The following is a 6,392-nucleotide window of genomic DNA, read 5'->3' on the forward strand; positions in this document are numbered from 1 at the left end:
AAAATCTAACCCAGTTCCAGGGTGTCAGCTGTGTTATTGTGCAGTGTTCTCCTTTCTGGCCTTCTTGGCATTACGTGAAAAAGAAAACTTGACTGCAAAAATAAATCAGCATTTTTGAGTCCCCAAATTCCCATTTAGCTTTGAGATATTAAAAGTACCAATTTTGTATACCAGTCTCCTAGCCTCAAAATATTTAACAAATCTTTGACTCAACAAATTTCTATCAGTATAAGAAATAGAGATTTTTTTAAGTGACAGCTTATAATTGCTCAGTACTCTCTGTCCCTTAAAATTTCAAAGAGTAAGCAAAAATTTGAGAAAACTTCAGTAAATCCTGTGAAATATATATGATTGAAACATTATGTTTCTGTGATTGTGGTATAAATAAAAATGAACTTGTATTGGTTATTAGTTAGAGGGACCACATCCTCAGATAGAAGTCCTTCTAGTTAGGGTCTAATTAGCAGGGTGAGTATTTCACTTATACTCCATGCATGGGCTTAATCATTGTAAGTTCACTTGAATAATTTTAATCATTTCTTCTTTTTAGTTGAAAATTGAATTTTTTTCATTCAGTAATTCTGATTATAGAGCTCCTCCCAGATTCGCCCCACTTCATTACCTACCCAAATCTATATCCTTTCTTTTTCTCTCTTATTAAAATACAAGCAGGAATCTAAATAAAAATAAATATAAATAATAATAAGACAAAATAAAAACAAACCAGATTAGGATAAGATAAATAAACAGAAAAAAAAGGCAAAAGTAAAAGCACAAGAAACACAAATGTTAAAACACACATTAGCACACACAGAAAAAAAATTTAAAAACTATAATATATAAGCAAAAGATCTGTAAGGTTTTAAAAAAAAAACAGCCCTCCAAAGATACCACTGAATTACTGAGTTTGACATTTATTGATCATCTGCTGCTGGGAGGACAGCCATCCCTTATGTTTGCTTTGTATACTCAATGAGACTTTGTTAGAGAAAACCAACTCTTCCTTTGTGAGTGTTATCAGTTGGGTTCTGAGTGAGGGATGGGGGATTGTGTCCATTTCTTTTTCCTTTAAGAACTGGGACTCCATCTGGCTCAGACCTATATAGGTTTGAATGTTGCCACACTCTGTGTGTGTTCATGTATGTTTCAGTCCTGTTCTTTCTATAAGGCCTTGTGCCCTTGGTCTTCCTCCATCCTCTCTGGCTCTTACAATATTTCTGCCTCCTCTTCTACAGAGTTCTCTGAGCCATGAGGGGAAGGATTTGATGGAGACATCCCACTTAGGACTGCGTGTTCCAAGGTCTCTTACTCTGTGTATTTTCTAGCTGTGGATCCCAGTATTTGTTCCTATCTACTGCAGGAGGAAGCTTCTCTGATGATGACTAAGCAAGATGATCTACAAGTATAGAAGAATGTATTGGGAGTCCCTTTATTGAAACCTTCCTTTAGCAGGACAGTAGTATTTAGCTTTTCCCCTAGACCATGTCCTATCTAGTCTCAGGTTCTTGGCCACCAGAGCAATGTCAGCACAGGTTCCAGCTTATGGACTGAACTTTATTCCCAATAAGATAGTTGTTGGTTACTCCAACATCTTTTATGATATTATTGCATTAGCATATCATGCAGGCAGATCACCATTGTAGATCACAGGTTTGTAGCTGCATTGGTACATATTTAATCTTTCCCCTCTGTAGTGTACAGAGTACCATGAACACTAACCAGTAGGGGTAAAGGCTCTAAGTAAGCACCAGCTTGTCTTCTCCATGTTCATTGACTTATGCAGTTGTTGTCTTCTGCAATAGGGCCTTACTATCAGTTTATGGAGCACAACCAATAGCCTTGATGATAGCCTGGGTTGTTTGGTGTTGGGAGAGGAGGTGGGGGTTCCTATAGGGCCCCTTTGGACAATAACTCAGTTAGATCCAACCAAATTCCAATCTTGGGAAATTTATTTAGTGATGAGAGATGTCTGATTGAGGTTTTGTCCCTCACAATGTTTTTCAAATCTGCTTGCACATCTGGAAATGTTGGCTCAAGGCCAGGTTCCCCATTTTCAAGTAGATAGAAGAGATGGGAACTGACTTTTAACAATCCATGGTAGGATAAAGAGAGAACACAGGGTGATTGAGAGGAGTAAAGAAAAATACAATATAAAGTGAATCTTCCTAACTCTAAAAGTAGATTATAATAACATGTTGTGTATTTTAAAGCCTTAGTTAATTTGCCTTCTCAAACAAGTAACTCTGCAAGAAGGAGAATGTGGATCTGTTCTTCCAGTTATAACATAGGTGAGTTTGAAGCCAACTAAGATTTCAATGGCCCTGTCTTCAAATTTAAATGCCTTCCTTATTGGGTCTCAATTTCATAACTGACATTATATCAGTTTAAGGGGTCATAGTTTCACTGTGCTCACATCTCCAAAGAACTTTGTTTTTTTTTATCATTGTGTTATCCAGACAGAGATAAATGTATATTCTCTCCTACACTGCTTAGTTACTTAAATCCAAATCCTTAATTTTTGTCTCTTCCTGTTTATCATGATCAATTTTTTTCTTAATTTTTCTATAATATTTTTAATTTAAATTTATGTTTATTTATATGTAAACTATATGTTCGTGGTGTGTGTGTGTGTGTGTTGTGTGTGGTGTGTGGTGTGTGTACATGACAGTAAGTGCCCAGAAAAGGCCAGAGGAGAGTGTCAGATCCCCTGGATCCTGAGTTACAGCAGTTATGAGCCACACGATGTGTATCTAGGAACCCACTTGGGTCACTACAAAGCAGCAAGTGCTCTTGCCTGCTGAGAGTCTCTGTCTCAGCGCTCTTCTCATGCTCTCAACACAATCAAGAGCCTGTGGCTCCCTCACTAGCATCACTGCCACTGTCACTCAAAAGCAATGTCACTTGTAACTACTTACAACCAGCTTCCTGTGGTTGTGATCTTATTCCTCCTCTTTGCTCTCGTAGTCATTGATTTGCACCATTTTCCCATTCTTCACTCCGAGCTGAAGAGACTCTGTAAAATACAGTCCTCAGGTTCTCCTTCAGTCTGACCACTCGCCAGCTCAATGAAGATGCTTTAGTTTTCTTCTTCCTTCTCTGTCATTTTTCACCCCATTCATTAACCTTTGTTCAGTTGTCCTTATAATCTTGGTTTCTCCCCCATCAGATGGATAGCTCAATGAAATTGTGACATTTTCCTTTTCTCTTTGGAATGATGTCTGGTCTAAGGCAATCCACATCCAATATTTGATGAACAAACCAGTAATTACTAAAGTCTAGTTACTCCTAAATCAGGAAGTCCATATGGACCAATAGGATTAAGTACACATCTCCCATATTTTCCTTACAGTCTGTTTTGCCATCTTTTTATACTCCTTCATAGTTTTAATAACCCATTAACTGTATCAACCCATTAAGTTGATACAGAAGAACAATGAATTATCTCTTCAATTTTCAACTTTCATGTTATCACAATGCTGAATATCAAGCACCGACTTAATACTCTTCAGAACTAAAGGTAAAACGAATAAAAGCAGAGCATCTCTGAGAATTATGTGACATCTTTCCACAGCTATAAACCAGAACTATACTTTTAATATAACATATTAAAGTATTTATGAATCAAATATGTGTGGGCTTGGATCCAAAGAATGTTTAGTAAAGCCCTTGTAGTTTGAACTTTGTCTGTTAGTTAAGTGATCTGAATTATTCAACAACTGAATTCTGTGTGTTTTCAAGCTCATCTATAGCTGGGTCTTTAACGAGTTCCCCTCCTTTGTGGCGGAGGACAGCCGGCGGTTCATATCCCAAGAGACAGGCAACCTTTATATTTCTAAAGTGCAAACATCAGATGTTGGCAGCTATATTTGTCTGGTGAAAAACGCCGTGACGAATGCTCGAGTGCTCAGTCCTCCCTACACCGCTCACTCTGCGAAATGATGGTGAGTTACCTGGCACAGATTTAAATGATCAATATTGCATACGTAAAAAGCAACAATGTAATATTACTGGTTTTCTAAGCAATTGACCTCAACACAAGTAAACTAAAAGGCATCTACCTTACTTATAATTTCATCACTTTAATCTGAGTTTATGCATGCCTCAGAATAAAAAATGTTGATATGAGTAATAGGGAGATATCTCAGTAGGTAAAATGTTTGCACACTTCAGGACCTGGGTTCAAATTCCAAGTACCTATATATACAGTCAGACACAGCATGCCTACGATTCCAGCATGGGGAAGCAGAAGCAAGAGGATCTCTAGAGCATGCTAGCCAACCAAGCCAAACCAGTGAGCTAGATGCAACCAAGACTGCCTCCGAAAATAGGTAGAGAGTGATTGAGGAAGATACTTAATGTCAACTTCTGGCTTATACACACACACACACACACACACATACACAACATACACACACACACACACACACACCACACAACAATGGTGATGATTCATGGATGATAAATACTTATCATAGTGCTACTCAAAAATTAAAATGTGAGCATCTGGAAGGGAGAGCCATGTGGACTCCACAGATCTCTTCTTACTCTGTAGTGTCTATCTATAGCATATGTGTATTAACTGTATGAATTTTATGGGTTCAGTTTTCACTGCATTTGTAGTTCATCTGCCTTCAAATTGAATATAAGCTTTTAATACTTCATTGTACAATTATAAGTGTTATTACTTTTCCAATAATAGGAACAGTTGTAACTTTAACTATTCCGTGCAGTGCAGGCAGGTGTAATGATGCTATAATTATAGAATTGCCATCTATCCAGGATCTTCACATTTAAACACCTCATTTGTATTTATAGACATTTACAGTGAGGCATTGCATTAACACAGTCAAGTCCTCCATTATAGGTGATATATGATATGCAGATTGCTCTGCTGTGCAAAAAAAAATTACCTATGAAGACATTATTAAGAAGTGAACTTGAGAATGAGAATTCTGATTGATTTTGAAGTATTAAAAAAGTATATTTCAACACTTTTCTAGTTTTTCTATATGCTTTTTCCCTGTGAGACACAGTCGTGTAGCTGAGGCTAGCTGTAAACTACTGTCCCCTTCCCTCCACCCCACCAAGGGTTGGCAGTATGTACACCTACACCCAGCTTTTAAAATTGTTTCTTAAAATATATACTGTTTGTGGTGGTTTGAATGATAATGGCCCCCATAGGATCATGTATTTGAATGCTTGGTCACCAGGGAGTGAACGGTTTGGAAAGATTACACAGCTAAAGGACGTGTGGCCTTGTTAGAGTATACATGGCCTTGGAAGAACTACTTCACTGAGGTGGGCTTGGAGGTTTCAAAATCCAAGGACAGGCCCAGGCTGCTCTGTCTCTGTCCTCTATCTGTCTCTCTCTGTCTCTCTCTCTCTCTCTCTCTCTCTCTCTCTCTCTCTCTCTCTTCTTCTCTCCCCTCTCTCACACTCTCTCTCTGGGCCCAGGGATCTAGATGTAGCTCTCAGCTACTGCTCCAGTCCCATGCTATCTACTGTAATGATAATTTAAGAGGACTAAACCTCCAAAAGTACAAGCAACCCCCAATTAATACTTTCTTTTATAAAAACTGTCGTAGTCATGTGGTTGCGCATCTCTTCATAGCAATAGAACACTGATTAAGATACTTTTGGAATATATTGTTAGAGTTAGGTTCTACCATAAGACATTTGCTTTTCAGTGTGTATATACATGTATGCATATATATATATATAAACTATGGAATATAATAGTAATTCAAAATTCAAAAAGTCAATATATTTCTTTATGCAGTATATAATAGTAACAACTCTACAAAGTATACTACTAATGAACTATCCACTGTAACCATGAGCAACCCAATATTACACAGATAATAGAATTAACCAAAGGCCATATAGATCAACAATATCATAGATGCATAGGTAAAAAATATAAGACCTGAGACTAAAGTTCAGTCCAGAGCTATTTGATAGTGTCTTTAATAATTGTGGCCATGTTTTCCAAGTGTCCTCAATAACTAACTTTAAAAGCAAAGAGTCGGAGATTTATTATTCACTACTATAGCAATATGGAATCACTGACTAACATATTATTCAATAATATTAAGCCAATTTTGAGATATGTATACTTAAAGTGTTTCCTTTGAAAGTAAAATTTACCACTAGGCATTGGAGCCTGGTAGTGAGATAACCCGTGGTTCAAACTGAAGACAATGAGTTCCTCTCCCAAGAATCCATCAACATCCAACAGCTCAGTAGAGAGGAGTGGGGCTGCATGGTTCTTCCCTGACCCCTGATTGACGGTTGACAGTTCAGTTAAGCAACCAGAGCTCCTCTGTGATTGTAATTGAACTATGAGTCATACCCAGAACATAGCTGTTAGTGAGCATTCTTTCTGTCTTCTG

Source organism: Peromyscus leucopus, chromosome 17 (assembly GCF_004664715.2).
Source record: "Peromyscus leucopus breed LL Stock chromosome 17, UCI_PerLeu_2.1, whole genome shotgun sequence".
NCBI classification, from domain to species: Eukaryota; Metazoa; Chordata; class Mammalia; order Rodentia; family Cricetidae; genus Peromyscus; species Peromyscus leucopus.